Raw genomic sequence first — 18,439 nt, 5'->3', positions numbered from 1 at the left:
AGTCAATGGAGTGTACTTGCAGTTTGAGAGAGGGTCCAGAGCGGGCCAGGAACTCAGAGGCGTGCTTAACATCGACTGTTTGAACCCCCTGTCTCATTTCACATCAGTCCTCTAAAACAGGTGCTATGGACTGAACTGTGACCTCTCAAAATGTATACATTGAAGTCCTCATGGAGACATGAATGGACTTGGAGGTAGTGCCTTCAGAGAGGAAATTAAGGTTAAACAAGGTCACCAGGGTATGACCCAAATCCCAAAGCACTGATGAAGGTCTAAGAGTGCAAACTCCAGAGACCTTCCCTTCTGCGCATGCACAGGAGGGAGGCCACGCCCGGGAGGAACTAGCTCTCTGAAAGATGAAGCAACAGGCTCTGCTTCCACCAGAAACCCAACCTGCTACATGCTACAGCCTGGATCCTCGACTTCCAGCCCTGAGAAAACGCTGTCTGTCGCTTATCACAACGAGACTGTGGCATTTGTATGGAAGTCTGAGCTGACTTCTATCACAGGTGTCAGTCCTTTGTGATGAGGGGGGTCAAAAAACCAAAAGGCAAAGAAGCTGAGTGAACAGCTGAGGTTGAAGAGCTCATAGAGGGCGCTGGGTCTGCCTGAAGTCTCACACTTCCGTTCCCTCTGTAGCACAGGCTTTCCGTAGCCCGTATCTGTCATTACCCAGGGGGAGGAATTGGGGGTTTCACCAGCTTCTTCATCGAGACAGTTTGGCTCTGGGCAACCTACCTGAAAACCTAGCTTCCCACTGGGCAAGCAGGACCCCCCCATCCATCTCTTCTTTGGGTTTGGCACACGTGTCCCTTGGGATGGCATGTGTTTGGTCCTTTCAACTTTGCAAACCAGGCAGGAGGAAGTTAAGGTCATGGAGTTAGGGTTTTGTTTTTTTGTAGTTGGATTTTTCCAATTAGAAGAAGATCCCCCCCCCCCTAAATTTTGGGTCCTCACTGGCTCAAAAATGCCGTAATATGCATTTTTTAATAAAATGATAAAATTTCGTTATGAAGTCTTTTGGCAGAGTTCCAGCACTCTACAGCCTGCTTTTAACATGGGATTCTGGCCTAAACTGGTTTTCAAAGGCCAGACTATTTTTCCCTGAAACATAAAACATATGTAACTTGATCCGCAGCTTTGTCTGTAGACGTGTGTCTATACTGCTTGCTCAGCGGAGTCCATCATGGGTCTGCTCCCTGTTTATGGAGTGGGGAGTCAAGAGTAGCTGAGGTTCCAGCCAGGGGGAATGGAGAAGCCCCCCAGTTCAGTCTGAGTGGCAACAGATTAACTGCCACTTTATAGCATTTGCACCCCAGCCCCTCCAACCCCCAATCACATGTCATCAAGGGTTATATTTTTAACAGTCAGGCAAAGAGAGAGAAACACTGTATGAAGGAATTTAAAGAATCCTCATGGGAACCGAACTCCAGCTACCCTCTAAAAACCTTGCTTGGGAGAAACGGTTTTTGTTTAAGGAAGAATTAAAAATACAACTCTACTGAAAAGCACAAACAAAAGCTGTTGTGGTTATATAATCAGGAAAGAGGGATGGAATCTACAGGATTCAGAAATGGGGAGGGTGGGGGGGGAGGGGGGGGGTGCCAGAATGTTTAGCTTGAAGGTAAGATGTGGACTGTGAGAAATTCATGAGGGAGAAGGAAAAGATATGCCACAGTGGAACTGAATCAGGGATCATGGCCTCAAGACAGTTGTTCACCTATGAGATCTATCATCCTCCAATTAAAAGTCCACATGGCACACACACACACACACACACACACACACAGGTTAAAATCGAAGGAAATGAGTCTTCAGAATGCTTCATAAAGAATAGCCCATACATAAAAACTCAAGGAGAAAAAAGAAAGGGGAAGGCTACATTCCAATTGAAGAGTGTCAGTCTTTACATCCATATGGCAGGGGTGATGATGCTCCATGATTACACATGGTGGCCATGGTGGAGCCTGCTCTCCTATCCCTACATAGCACAATTCAGCTTCAACCTGACACTGCTACCGAAGAATGTTGCCAGAGAGCAGGACTTTTTAAAGAAGCTGTAGAAATCTGGATATTTATGTAAAATATCCTTTTCCTGACTAGACAATTGCTTTAAATGTTCAACAGCATATGCGTAATGGAAGGCCTATCTATGGATTCAGTTTTCCCTCAGATCAGTAATTCTTCTAACTTCTTCAGTAGACTGTCTCCAGGAAACCTCAGCTCCTCCCAGTCGTAGGTGAGCAGACTCAAACTCTAACCATCTATTTTCCCTGTGTCCATATCATTGCTATGACAAAAGCCTTCCAAGTCAGCCCATTGTCTTTGATGAATTTCAGATGCTTCATCCCTACACTCAAGGCTGTCTGTCTAGCTTCTCTTGGTAAAGATCTTAGGTAATTAAGTACATTGGTCCCTCAAAACTCTGTAAATACTTAAGTCCCTTATAGGTGGTATAGTATTTGCATATGTTATATCCATATATGTGTGTGTGTGTGTGTGTATATATATATATATATATATATATATATATATATATATATATATATATATATATATATATATATATATTTCTCCCATACACTTTAAATCATCTCTAAATTACTTATAACACCCAATCCAAGGAAAGTGATTTGAAGAGCTGGTGTGCTATACCACTTAGGGAACAATGGACAAAATAAACATGTGCACATGTTCACCACAGATGCGATTCTTTTTCCAGACATTTCTATCCTCAGTTGGTTGAATCTGTGGATCCAGATCATACTGTCATGAGAGCTGGCTGTTCTTCTACTACCTCTCCATGAATCTTCTGGCTTGTCTCTTCTAAACCCTTATCTCACACAACATTTGGAGTTTTATGGCAGTCCCTCCCACTCAGCTCTGAAAGCTTAACTTAGAGGTTAACAAATCCTTTTTGTCAAAAGCCAAATAGTAAATATTTTTGACTTTATGGGCCATATGATCGCTACTGCAACCACTCAGCTCTGAGCTTATATGGTGAAAGCTAGCAGCCATTGACAAGATGAAAGGAACTGGGCCTGGCCATGTTCCCGTACAAACTCTATTTTTAAAAAAACGGGGTCAGGTTTGGCTCTGGGATTGTGCTTTGCCATCCCCTAATCTTTATGAACAAACACAGTGTCTCATATATAATGTATCTAAGTGTCTCTCATAAAATAGATACTATTAATGAAAACCTTCCATAATCTTATCTTGACACTCAAAGACACCACAGAACCTTAAACACATGGCCTCACACTTGCTGGGCAGGGGCTGGATCACTTGACCCACGCCTCTAGTTCTCTTGCTTCATTTAGTTTGTTTTCAGAAAAGTATTATAATTTTGCCCAGAAAGCCCATGTCACGGGGGTTTCTAGGTATATGCCACTATGCCTGGTTCACAGAAGGATTTTTCTTTTACCCTCTGAACTTTTACAGGAAAATATCATTCAGATATTTCACTTTCAATGTACTTATTGGGTAGTCACTTAGTGCTCTTATAAGTTAGGGTTGGTCCACACAATTCTAAGGTCCTTGGTTCTAAAAGTCTATGAGCCAAGCCAACATTATTGTTACCTACTTATGTATTTTGGGTCTCCTAATCCCTCTGGGAAATTAGATGCTTCTTGAGAAGAAAAGCAAATCTAAGCTGGGCAGTGTTGGCTCACATCTGTAACCCTAGCTACTCAGGAAGCTGAGATCTGAAGATCATGGTTCAAAGCCAGCCTGGGGATAAAGCCTATGAGGCTTTTAACACTAGTTACTTAGCAAAAAGTCAGAAGTGGAATTGTGGCTCAAGTGGTAGAGCACCAGCCTTCAGCAAAATGTCTTAAGACGCCCGCGTTGTTGGCACAAAAACAACAACCAAAAAGGGAAAATCAAATTTTTTCTTAAGAGCACTAAAATGTCCGATATAGTATCATTGTCATGATACTTGTTCATTTATTCACTTAACAAATATTTTTAGATCCATAGTACATGGATTTATCACAATGTTTTATGAAGAAAGCACACAAATCCTGGGGAAGGGAGAGAAAGGAAAAGCTTCACTGAAGAAGCAATGATTTAAACAAACACAACTCCTTGCCTTCTTAGAGTTTATGTTCTTATGGGAGCTGAGCAATGAGTACATTTAAGTAGAAGAGTAGAAAGGCTTATAAATCATTCCCAAAAATAAGACATAAATGAAGCTTCTGGGTAGGAAATTTCTGGGCAGGAGCTCTTTGACTCCTCTAAAGAGCTGCAAGAGCACTGTAGCTCTCACAGAGATATATAGCTACTAGGGTGAATAGAGGGTAGTTGAGGAGTATACTAGCAGGTAAGCTGTCCAAATTATTCACAGGATAGCAGCACATTCTTGAGAGTAAAAGTGGCATCACAAACCATTACAACTAATACTAATGTAGTTCCGATGAAATGGGACACATCTTATCTTACCACAAACCACACCAGCATTCTAACCAGATCCCACTTAGATTTTAAAGGACCCATCAGGTGGCCGTGGAAAACTGACTTGAAGAGGAACCAAGTCAGAGTGGGGGCACGAGTTACATATTTAATTATTTGTTGAGATTAATTATATTTGCTCTTTTTTGCCTGGAAATGAATCCAATAGTGAGTGAAGATGGGGATGATTGGGAAGGCTTTGTGGAAAGAAAACTAAAGTTAATACAGAAATTCAGGAACCAAGACCTCCTCTTGGCACCAACAGTCAACTCCCTGGGGAGTCTTTTGAGCACTGATCTTGATGAATCTACAGATTGCAAGTGAGCACTACCACTTCCATTAGTGATTATTAGTGAGAGTCTACCGGAGGCTTGCTAACAGAGAAAGGTTGATAGAACTAAGTGTTCCCTACTGGACAATGAGTAACAATTTGTGCTTTTGTCAAAATTGCAGACAGAGTTCATGTACTCTGAGGAAAATTGGAGATCTTCATGGTTTCCAGGGCTCAAGACAAAGAATGAAGAGCAAAAAGGTGGAAGGTGGTTTAATATTGAGGGTTCGATATTGGGTGCTAGAATGCCAGCCTCAAGAGTAAAAAGTTATAGGAAGTGACAACCAGACCAGCAAATAAGAGAGCAAGACTTGTGATTTGTGGACATGGATGTTTCTGAGACCTTTAGCTGAAATACTCCGTCAAAGCTATATTTGGAAGCCAAGTTTAATACATAATTCAGAAACTACCTGAACTCAACGCTGTTTTAAATGAGATGTTGAAATTGTTGTTCAGTGATAGTGCAGAATGATTCCTTGGGTCATTTCTCTGGCTAGAGCTTGCTATCTGGATAGAAGGATTTTGTTTATTTCTCTAAACCAAATCAGGGCTTTCCATCAATTTAATTGCATTTGACCAGGAAAGTCTCAGTAAAGATGTCATTCTACCCTTTACCCTCAGGCATCGTCAGCCAGGAAAGCAAAAGGAACTGGTGTGGCCAAGGTTCTGGGCTGAGATCAAGAATCCTTAGCCCCTTTCCCCCAAGGCTTCACTGTACTTCATTATTTCATTATTCGATGATTAATATACTCCTTTATCTAGAGTGCCAATTATAAAATTGTTACGTTATAGAAAATATTCACTCGGCTTAGCTATACAGAACCCTGGAGGAAAAAAATCTTAGCTTCCATCCTGAGCCTCTTCATGTGCATACCTCACGTTTGTTCTTGAGGTAAACAGATCACCTCTCAGTTCTGCCTAGCCCACATTGATAAACTGGCTCTGAGATTAGATGTGAAATTCAGATTGAACAGAATTCTTTCCAAATCAAAATGCTCAATTACACAGCCACTAAAAATGAGGCTCTAGAAATACGTTTTTCAAGATATCAGAAATTGTTTATGATAAAGTATTAATTCAAATTCTAGATTATAAAAAAGAAACAGCATAACTTTCTTATTTCTGAAACATGAGAAAAGGGATTGTATATTAAGTGCGGTCCTAAAAGTAATAAACCTCACAAAAGTGAAAATAATAATAATTTTATATTCTTCACTTGGATTATCTGTTTTCCAAGTTTTTCACAACTAAGTACTACTGGTGATATAAAAATAAAAACTTGTATCAGGGTTGTCTACAGACCCAGTGGGTCCAAAGCTGGTAATTAAACTATTTTTTTTTTGCTATCCTGTGATTTCTAGATTTCCCTGTGCTAGCTAGCTCTTCCTTTTATGAAATGACCATCATCATCAAGATTACTAATTCTAGAGTTGCATGCATAGATTAAAAAAAATTATATGCATTGCCTAGCATATTTGTTGGCTGCCACTGAATGCTAGTTAATTTGCTATTGCTTCAGGTCATATTCCTTTTCAAATAGGTGCTAAGACATTTCTAGTGTGGAATCTTACATTTCGTGGGCAAAATGTTCATTTACAAAGGTTGTCTCAAATGAAACCTAATGCCAACACATTGTAAAAGCACTGTTTTTATGGAAAACTGTTTGCCACAGAGGCTGACAGCCTTTGTATTCAATTATCTTGCAGTCTTTTGCACTCTTTAAATAGCTCTAGCTGTCCTCTGATTGTTGATCCATCCAGTGAAGGAATTCCAGCACTGAACCTGCAATATTTTAGGTCATTCTGGACACTGAACTGAGATCTCCATCTTTTTTTTTTTTTTCCTGTCTGGAAGGTGATAGACAATAACAGTAAATTCTTACTGATAAACATTCATTGGAACTAGGGAAATCTGGTGGCAAATATATATGTATATATATTCATATGTATATATTCATGTATATACGTATATATTTATACATCAGTGAGAAAATAATTTTACTTTTGAGAAGCTTAGTTCAAAAATACATTAACTGAAAAGTTTCAAGGCACAAAAATAAAATTTAATTCTTTAGTTATCTGAGTGGAAAAGTGGTATATTTGAGTTTTGCTAGTTTGATCAATGCTTCTACACTTCAAATGAAATCAAACAGTTGTTCAGAAATCCAGAGAGTTTCTAAATGTTGATGGCCACCAAATACATAATTAGATAAGAACATGAGACCATGTGTGTTTTCAATAGTAGAATACATAGGACTTGATTTTTAAAAAGAAATAAGAAAGTACAGGGATATCTGTGTTATATCATATTGCCTATATTCTGATTATTGCTAATAATCTTTATTAGCAGGATATTTATGCAAATTTTGTACAACAGGAGAAAAAAGTTCCATTCCTTAACAAAGTAATATACTTGACCAGTTCTCTTTCCTTTTTTCTCTCTCTTTTTTTTTTTTTGAGATGTCAAATATCTACTTTATTATAGTGAGAAAGTGACAGTCAATTTAAATCAAAATTTATGGAGAACATTAGGGGCTGGAAGGACTTTGGCTAATCACTGTAATGTCCCCAACAAATGGTAAATGAAAGCATAAGGAAATTGAGTTAACACAAGTTAAAAGTTCACATACTTACGGAATTATATGAGAAGACCTGCAACTTAATTAAATTATCTGAAACTGCTCATTTAGCTTCTATTGTACTAGTGAACATTTATGCAATTTTACTATTAGAGATATATTAAGTAATAGGTTTAGATTGGGTCAAATTTGAAGAGCCCTAATGAGGTAGAACGATGGAGAGTTTAATCTATCACAAAGCATCGTTCTGAATCTTTATATTGAATATTATTAGGCAGATATTTCCCTGGTTAGTTGGTTACTCTCTTATATCTATCATTCTGACATTTTGAATAATTGAAAAAAAATCAAATAGGCTTTTTTACATGGAAAAAATAATCTGATGGAGAAGAAATGTGTTATTGATCATAGCATCTTTGATTTTTTTTTGTCTTGCACTTTGTCAGCTGTAGAACATTTGTAGCAGCACATGTTCAGAATTTTAAAAATTAAAGATATTGTTAATAGCATTGACACAAAGGATAATTTGTGAGATGTCAAAGAGAAATTGACATGTGATATTACAAACTTAATATTTATGGTTTTCTACTTGGGTTGCCCTTAAGGCCAGTTAAGTCATAGGCAAGGTTCTAAGCTATAGAATTGTTATTTTTGAAATCTTTTTTGAAATACTCATTGTGAGGTATTGAGCAATTATAGTCAATTATTTTCAATGCTACTGAATAAGTGACTTTTTTTTTCACTTAACCTTGTTGAGAGAGTGGATCTTGGTAGCTGTTTACCACAAACTCCACTTGTGTGCATTCTTCCTGGGGAGCTGTTCTGCTCTCTCATAAAGAATACCAAAGCAGCCGGAATGCTTTTGTAGCTGATGGAGAAATGTGACCTTTAATTCAATCGTTGGGAAACAATTTAGATGTAAAAGTGTGATTATTTTTCTTAACCATAAAACCTTTTGGCAAATTCTGCCATTTTTTTCTAATGGAACTATATAGAAAGAATAAAGCAATTTGCTATAATATTTGGTAAGATATACATGTACAAACTAAAAAAGGAGAAAGAAAAAAAATAGGGCCTCCTGCAGACTTGTTTCTATCTGCTTGCTGGGGGGAAAAATAAGCTGCCTGCTCTCCACTGCATTTAGAGAATTAATTCTCATATGAAATGAAAGGTCCCGTCCAATCCTATTTCACGGTAGCTTTGAGTGCTTGACTGTACCAAAGCAAAGGGCATTACTTGATTGTTCCCTGATGACATCACTTTACAGAAGAAGGTGGCAATTGTTTTAATAATCACACTAACAAATCTGTTTTGCCTTCAGATCTGATTTTTTGAGATAGTGTTCATTTGATTCTTAGCCAACAAGATACCTTCTTTAAAAAAAAAAAAATCAGTAGCAGTCACTCAAAGATTTATTTCTCACCTTGGTTTTTTCACTCCCATTAACTTGCTAAAAGATAGGACCTCTTTCAGCATAAAATAAGCTGCAAGTTTTCTTTATTTCCCCTTATTATTTGGTCCTCTAGTGATCGAAAGGATGCTATTTAAGAGTCTACCACTACCGAAGGGATAGCATGATAGAATATAATATAAAGAAGGCAAAGACACTCATTTACAAAGAAAACTCTTGATGAATTTCTCCAGTTGTCCATGATATCTGAGAAGTAGTGTACTTTTAAGATTTATGTCGCTGTACATTGAAATATCTTTCCCGTTTAAATCACGAGGAGTTTATGGCTAACTTAACTCACAAGGTGGCAGATTCCCACACATTCCTCAATTAAGACTGTGTGGATGATAAAAGGCTTCTCAAAGCTCAGCAGTTCACAGAAGGTCTAGCAACCTTCTTATCCTTATGACAAGATACACAGAAACCTCCAAAATACCAGTACACAATCACTGCCTGAGGATTTATCTCCTATGACAAATTTTCCAAAATCTGTCATCTGAATACTGTTTGTCATCCATTAAAGAAAGAGGAAGAGGAAAGGAAGGTGGAGAATAATGTTAGCATTCTTTCCAGATGGCTCTTTTTTCCACCGCTTAGGTTACCTATGCGACAAAGGGACAAGAGGCCAGGGGTGAGCACTGGGTTTTTGTAAAACTGAAAACTCCAGACATTTGTCATCCAGAAAAAATGCCTGCCTCTCAGCAGGAAAGGTTTAAGTTTTTTTTTCCCTCAGTGCCTTTCTCTAATTGGGTTCCCACTTTTCACACATCCCTTCCTTCACGAAAGTCCACAAAAGCCAAAGTTCCCCACACCTAGTCACCAATGGCAGCCCCATAAATCACTAGAAATTGCAAAGATTTTTTAACGTTATGCAGTTAATGCCCGTAATGTACAAAAAAACATTTTATTATATAGAACATATTAAAGCAATAGGAAATAGCATGTCAGATTTCTCATTAGTAAATCCCAATAATGGCTAACATAAAATGTAACTATCTATTAATATTTTTCTTCAATTCACATTTAAAAGAAAAATATCACAATGTCTTTTAGTATCTGTGCAATACTTGTGTAGGAATTTATTATATTTAAGTGATTTGGCATGCCTAAACTAGCGAGGGCAATATGAAAATTTAAAGATAGCTGAATTCCCATTCTTTAATTTTACTAAAATAATGAAAAACATATATTATTTGAGCTTACAAAACATGTAAATACTAATTCAAACAAAGCATCTATTTTCTACATATATATTGCGTTTTTCTACTCAGTATTAAAAACCATTTCTCTTTTTAAGCTTTGCTCTTTTGTTGTCCCCTATAAGAATAAAGAGAAGCATGAATCTTGAAAAAATCATCTACCAAATCCTTTCTAAGCTTACATATTTCACAAACTGCCCTGGTTAATTTTGAGGAACTAATGTAACTTGAACTGTATAAATAATTCCTTGTTAATTTTGACATCATAAGTAGATTAGAAATAATTGCTCTTCCTTTGAATCTGGTTGGAATTAAAAGTTCAGGTGTCTGGAGGCTTTGTTTGTTGGAAAATAACTCGATGTAAATAGGAGACTGAGAAAGTGAAACTTTGAGCAAGAAATTATAGCTGGATGTCTGTTTCCTAGGTGCTGGTCTGACTGACAGTAGACCACACTGGACAGGCGTTGTTCTCTTTCAAACTCACTTTAAGGGCTTTCTATAGGAAGGTGTTTTCTCTTAGGATTTTACATTATTTCTAAAATTGACCATGATTGAGTTTACTTTTGGGTGACAAAAATTGGAGGGTAAATGAAAGACACAATACAATGGAAATGCCAGGAATCCAGACACCAGTTGCCACAGACCAACAAACTCCATCCAGGAAACGCCTGTCCCATTACCTAAGGGTAGTTATTTGCAAATACTTTAACCATCTTCTCATATTAAAAAGAAAACAAACAAAACTTAGTACCTTCCATGACTCTTCTTCACACATCCACATGTCTGCCATCATGTGCCTCTCTCTTACTACTGTGTGAGAAAACAAGAAAGCAAGCTGTGGACCAGAAAGAGGAGCAGAGGGAAACAGAAATGTTCTCATTTGTTCTCTTTCAAACTCACTTTAAGGGCTTTCTATAGGAAGGTGTTTTCTCTTAGGATTTTACATTATTTCTAAAATTGACCATGATTGAGTTTACTTTTGGGTGACAAAAATTGGAGGGTAAATGAAAGACACAATACAATGGAAAACTGCACTAGAATTACATTGTAGTTGGGAACACCTGCTTCCCTGCTTTTGTTTCGTTTCAAATGTGAGCACTCTAAGAGATACAGTGGGTCTCCAAATCATACGCAAGGGCTCTGAGGGATACAAAGACACTTTTAAATATAAAGAAGACTATACTGTAAAGCAAAAGGCCTTGAAAGGACCAACTTTAATAATTACTGGATTTTCTTTTATTCCATTTCAAACATGGTTCTGCTATCTAGTCCAAGCTGTCCTCGAACGTATCACTCTCCTACCTCAGCTTCCTAAGTGTTGGAATTATAGGCAAGTACTGCCATGCTTGGCTTTGAGCCTTCATTTTCCATGTCAAAGATTATTCATGCATGCATTGTAAGCATTTTGAGTTCAACAAAAAGAACTCCAAGAAAGAATTATTACGCCTTTTCCCCTTAAATTCATTTTTCACAAAGACATTCAGAAGAGAATTGCTAGCCAACATGTCCTTGGTCCCAATCCCTGAGCTGATGATTTGCACATTGCCTGCCAGGGGCTCATGGTTGAAAGAATATGACTCCATGACTGGATTCAAAGAATACAACTGGAAAAGTACTAACAAGAATAAATGTGCATTTTATGATGCTGACTTCCAAAATCAGTTAATTCCTACAAGCTGTCTGTTTTCATTCAGGGATAATATAATTCCATAGATAGAAGAAATTGTTTAAAGGTTATACTTCTTGAGAACACACAAAAATGACTACTTGGTTACTAAATGGAAAAATCCTCTTCATTAGATAAAATGAAGCCACATGTTGTAACATGAGACCATGTGCTTCTTGATGTCAATGAATATCTAATAAGGAAGCATCAGAACTATTTTTCTTGTATTAAGCTTTTAGGCTGTATTGTGCCAACACACACTGCTTGAAGACAGCATTAATATTAATGAAAGATGGAAGTCTGAGATTTAGTGACTCCTACTTCCTGACCCCCACCTTACTTCCTTTCATGTTAAATCCATTAGTATAGATGGATCAACATTAATAAACAAGAAGGACAAGACAGTTCTCCATTCAGGGACAGTCTTACTTGACCCTTACTATGTGTTGCCTATCCATGGCTACAAGACTTTTGACCTACACAATGACATTTATTGATCATTGATTGATTCTATGTACTTTTCCCTAGATATCTTAGACTTCTTACACTTAAAATGTATGAAAGAGTTAAAATATCTGTCAGGGAGTGCTCCAAAAATAAATTAAGGACAGAGCTTGCCATTTATCTTTGTAACTCTGGGAAGTCTGATACTGTAGAACCGAATTGCACATCTTCTCTATAGTAGCTTCTCCATGAATTCTTACTGAATAGAAATGAACTGAATTACATTTGTCAGTCTACATTGTTCCATTTGATCTTATTATCCACTTCCAATCACCCTGTAGTTATAGATACTGAAGATATGTGTATTTATTTCTTAAAAAATAATCTTACTCCAGTGATTTCAGATAACAAATATAGTGATTTTTCCTATGATGTAATGCTAAATACTTTAAGTCCTATATTCACAAATGATTTTTGCTATGAGAATAACCATAGAGGTTTCTGAGTCATAAAAGGAATTTAAAAATTTGTTTTTATGATTGGGACTATATCTTTCATCTGGTCTCAAGGTTATCCCTAGCCATCTAGAATCACTTCAAATACCCCTATGGCTACCAAGGGGCAGGAAGGCAGAGCAAAAGGGCACAGGAAGTATTCAAGAAACTCTAGTCTTCTCTTTACCCAATTCTACTTTGATTTATTTGATGTAATAATATATTAGACGCTCTATAAGAAAACATTTGAATAACACTGTTCACTGTTTAAAAAAAAAGAAGCCACAATATTTTACTACTTTTTCTTCTCCTCCTCCTCCTCCATTAGTCCTCATTCTTCTCCTCATCTTTCTATTTCTATTTTTTTTCCAGTTCTAAGATCAAAGTTGCATGTGCCTAGGAAAATTCAAACTGTCCTGTACTTTTAACCCTTACTGCTTAACACAAAAAATGGTCTACTTGATGAAATCCTAATCTCCAAATTCACATTAGAAAGTAAGGCTTGAGAGGTGATTAAATTCCAAGGTGAAACTATCATGAAAGTGATTAGTCCCCAGTGTGCACCCTCAGCCCATTCACCATGTACAAATGTAGTAAGAAGAAAGCCAGCTACAAACCAGGACCAAGAGCTTATCAGATACCCAGTCTGCTGTGACCTTGATTGTGAGTCTCCAGAACCATGTAAAGTAAACCTTGGTTATGTAAAAGCTACTCAGGCTGTGGTGTTATATAATGGCCTGAATAGACTAATAATATAATCATGCTACCAACAGGCAAACTTAGGCACAGAGACCAAGGAGAGCTGTGGAGTTAGGAGTCATGTCAAAACACAGGCCTCCAGTAGCCCAGTCCCCTCACAGTGTATCTAGGTAGCCGACAAAATGGAAGAGAGAGACTTTCCTGGGTACATGCACCAACATAAATCTCTATCGATACTACCACAGCAACTCAAAAGGAACTGAAAATCAACTACAAGTCAAGACAATAACCTTGACCCAAAATACTTTGCAAGAGGTCATGCTAGTATTTACTGATTTTAAAAATGATTAGGCTCTTTCTCACTCATAGAGGACAATTTTGTTGTTGTTTTATAGCCCGCATGGCTACTAAAGAATATATATATATATATATATATATATATATAGAGAGAGAGAGAGAGAGAGAGAGAGAGACAGAGAGAGAGAGAGAGAGAGAGAGATGGGGCAATATACATATTTATTTATTTACCTACTTACTTATTTATATATTTACTTGGTTATTTCAGAATGCTAGAATCTGTTTTTTTTTATTCTGCCATATCCAAAACAGAATATTATTTGCTTAATTGTTAATTATAACTTTAATTTAATATTACTTGCATATGAAATTTTATTTCCAAAAATTATTTAATGCCACACTAATTATCAAGAAATTTTTGCTGTTGCTCCCAATTTTAAAATCAGTACTGTAATGTATTACCTCTAAGTGTTTTTGAGGAAAATACATAGCTTTTTTGTCTAATAAAATGTTACCATGATATCACATAAGAAAACATATATCATAAAGGAAACCAACTCAGTTCATCTTATTCCTTGGGTCCAAAACAAAAAAAAATTAAATTATTCTTGTTATTGCCTAACTGAAATACCATCAGATTTCAAAATTTTCAGTATGTGACCAACTATTGATGTGATAATCAGGCTTATGTTTTTTAATTCTTGAGAACTGCTGAAAGATAACTTTAAATTCCTTATATCATTCACGAAGGTTGATTTGCCTTTGTTAGTGATTGCTCAGGGTGATGTTATTTTTAAAGACAGCAAAGTAGTACTTTTAAATAAAACACAACTTCAATCTCCAGGAGTGTGTAAGAGTGTACTTTTTCAACTGATAAGCAAGAGCAGTCATGTTTAGTAACAGACCACCCCATAGTGAGAACTGTTATTCAGCCTGGTTTTTGTCAGACCAGCAGCTGTTCCATCAGTCAATTAGTGACCAGGGACAACATGCATTTTTTAAATCAATTAGCAGCTCCTCTAACTGAATAAAGATCCCTGGGTATGCTTTTCACCAACAAGACAGGAGCTGAGAGTGAATAAAGCTAAGGAGATCATAAATTCTTGAAAGTACAGTCCTAAAACCTGAGAAAACCATACAGAGGTTAGTGGGCCATACCACGCCATCAGCAGGACTCCTGAAACTAATCCCAGGGGCACATGAACTATGAACTATATATTTATTTCCAGTGTGAATATAAATACATAGCTATATCTCTCTCTGTGTGTGTGTGTGTGTGCATTTGTATTTGGAGAATGAGAGTCTCCATTATTTCTCATTCTCTTATTTTACTAACAACTTTTATGATAAGGAATCCATTGTTGTTCAGCCTTTATTCCCCATTTACTCACCGAACACGGTCCTGAGCCATGCCAACAGAGATATGTAAAATATCTAGTTAATATCTTCCATAATATCATTCATAATTCTGATATTACAACTCTTACATTTTTATTTGAAAATAAATGACCATTTATTTAAAATTACTTCTTAACCTTTATTTTTATTGCTTTTCACCTAGTCTTAAAATAACATTATTATTTTCAATCTAACTCTCCTGACATATGGTTTGTATATATTGATGCTTTAATATATTGAGTTATACAATTATTATATTCCTTTGTAACAACAAATTGAATATATATAGATATAGATATCGATGCAAAGCTTTTCCCTACACACATAGAAGTTAAACAAGGTTTACAATAGAGAATAGTGAAAACCACAATTTACACTCAGTAAAAAGAAAAGAGCTCCTCCCTATGTAAGTCCATAAACAGCCAAGTATCCATCAGAAAGCACAGCAGACCATTTGAGAAGAACAACTAAAATAAAAGCAGGAAGAACTTATTTTAAAAATAGTTCTTTTTAAATTTAATTTTATTGTCAAGGTAATGTACAGAGGGGTTACAGTTACATACGTAAGGTAGTGAGTACATTTCTTGCTGAACTTATCACCCCTTCCCTCATTTTTTCCTACTTTCCCTCTCCTCCCTACCAGGTTGTACAGTTCATTTCCAACATGTTGTCTTGTGAGAATCACTGTTGCATTGGTTCGCCCTTTGGCTTTTGTCTCACCATTTTGTTGTTCCTCTTCCCTTCCCTAGTTTAGATAAACATATATACAATACCCAGGGTACCAAAATCAAATACAGTGTCAACAGGAGATCAATAATAGGGGGAAAAACATAAAAGAAAAAGAAATCAAATAGTACATTAAAAACAACAACAACAAAGAAAAACCTCGTGTTTTCCTATCTTGGAGTTCATTTCACTTAGCATCATCTTATATGGTCATATGTAGATAGCTATTGAGCTATTCTTCTCATCTGCTAGGACTATCCTAGATGTATACTAATTATTACAAGTGAGGGAAACCATGGGACCTATGTTTCTTTGGGCCTGGCTTACTTCCCTTATCATGATTTTTTTTTCCCCAAAGTCTTTCCATTTCCTTATGAATGAAGCAATGTCATTCTTTCTGATGGAAGCATAGAATTCCATTGGGCATATATACCACATTTTCTTGATCCATTCATCTATTGAGGGCCACTGGGCTGGTTCCATATAACTTAGTTACAGTAAATAATTCTGCAATAAGCATGGTTGTACTGGTAGCTTTAGCTTTGTTTGTAATCATTTGGGCAAATATCCAGAAGTGGAATAGCTGGGTCAAAATAGTTCTTACAACCACTCTAGGAAAATAAAATTCTACTAAAGAAATATACTACTGGGAAATAATAGGAAGCATGAAAGAGCAAGTGAATGCCCAGGTAATCAGTAACACAAGAAATAAATACAACCCAGGACTGAGGTGGCCCAGAAAGTACTTGACAACCTTAATCAGAGAAACTAAAGGAAATAATTTCCTAGACCTAGGAACTCAGAGATGAAGCCCGGACTACCTGATGCTGAAGCCATAAGGTAAACAGCTGTATGTTGACTTGGCAAAGAAGATAACTGGTGAATATGCTTCTGAAGGTGCAAGGCAGGGGGTGCTGAGAATGACAAGGACGCTGGCAGGTGGAGCCTGGCCTTTGTTCTGATAATGGAGAGGTTGACCAACAGAATCTGGAAACAAAAAGAAAGTCTTTTTAAGTTTCCCTATCTTCACATTATTTACCACTTAGAGACTGTACAGGAAGTCAACTGCACTGAGTTGTGGGAAAAGCAGTCTGCAGATTCCCAGGCCCTACTATCAATAAAAGGGTGGGCTTGAAGGGGAGAGGTAAGGAAATACCATGACCCCTCTGTGCCGCAAGTAACTTTCCAAGACTGTTTCATTCTTTTAAAGACAGCTCAGAAACTTGGTTCTAGTGACTCACATCTAAGCAGCTAGGATTAACCCTAGCTGAGATCTGGAGGATTGACAGTTTAAAGCCAGCCTAGACCCCAAAGTTCGTGAAACCCTGTTTCCAAAATAATCCGCAAAAAGCCATTCTGGAGGTGTGCCTCAAATGGTAGAGCAAATAAGCTGAGCAAGCAAAGTGAGTGAGTTTGAGGTCCTAAGTTCAAACTCTGTTAAAGGCATGTGCCCATGTGCACGCACACATCCGCACACGTGCGCACACACACAATAAGTTATAGCTTATTTACATCTGAGCACCATTATTTGGCCTGGAAGTTGGTAGATTACTGTTTTGTTTTGTTTTTTTCAAGGAGGTCCAAGAATGTCTTCCTGCTTGGTATTTGAGACAACCACCACTCCAATTCTCGCAGGCAGAAATGCAATCTTCAGACAGCATGTGATATCTGTTAATATAATTCATTACCATTCAAGGTTAACGTGGAAACTCTCATCCCCATAAAGGCTTTTTAAGTGTGTAGGACACTCTGATGTTTGGCTGAGGATAGGCAAAAAAAATAGTTATAAGATATGTCTAATTCCTAACTTTCTCCCTAAGATCCCTACTCACTGTTCATGTTCACCCAGGAGCTGAGTCTCTGCCACTGCCCTTGTGCCAAAATTCCCTCTCATCTCTACTCTCATCTTTTAATGCCACTTGTTTATGGATTAGGAAAGCCAAGATCTCTGGACAAAATTATGTATAAATAATTGATTATGCCCCCATCTTGTTCATCCCAACAATACTTAAAGTATGCTTATTATCTCCAAACTGATCCTTTAATTGTAAGAGTTTTAAGTAGGAGGGTATGTTTGGGAACAATTTGAACTTATGGGACAAATGAAGAGGTTCTGTGAATTGTTGATGTTAGACATTTAATCAAAAAAGTAGCCCTACAGTTTTTTAGTCTCTAAATCCATTAATAAAAGAAGATCATTGAAATACTAGGAAGCAAAACCAAAAATCCTCCAAACATTTACAACATAACTAGATGATAATATGTCCCTATGCAAACCAATATATAGGCAGGGGGAGACAACCCACAAGTAGTTAAAATAATTTCATGGTGGGGACATCTGTATAGAAGAGTGCAGAGTATAATGATAGAGTAGCATCTGAGGAATCAAAGAACATGAAGCTAACATGCCAACTGTTATTCACTAGGTAGCAACTTAGGCCAACTTGATAAGATCAGCTGAAACTATAAAAGTCTGTACAGAAGCTGAAAAGGGTTGGAATAGTGTAGCCAACTTATCAATCCACGGGGACTCTCTTCCATGACAAGGTGTCTCCAGTGCTGAGCACAGAAGGCACAATACCTGGGACCTAGTACTTTCCCAGACTCATGAAATACTTCTTTTAAAATCAGAAGAGGAATACGGACTTTTACCTTGAAGGAAATATTGTCATAATAATATCATAGTGCTTATAACCATGTAGTTGTAA

The sequence above is a fragment of the Dipodomys spectabilis genome, unplaced genomic scaffold (assembly GCF_019054845.1).
Source record: "Dipodomys spectabilis isolate Male_0828 unplaced genomic scaffold, ASM1905484v1 ptg000009l, whole genome shotgun sequence".
NCBI lineage: Eukaryota > Metazoa > Chordata > Mammalia > Rodentia > Heteromyidae > Dipodomys > Dipodomys spectabilis.
Note: the sequence above shows the minus strand (reverse complement) of the source record.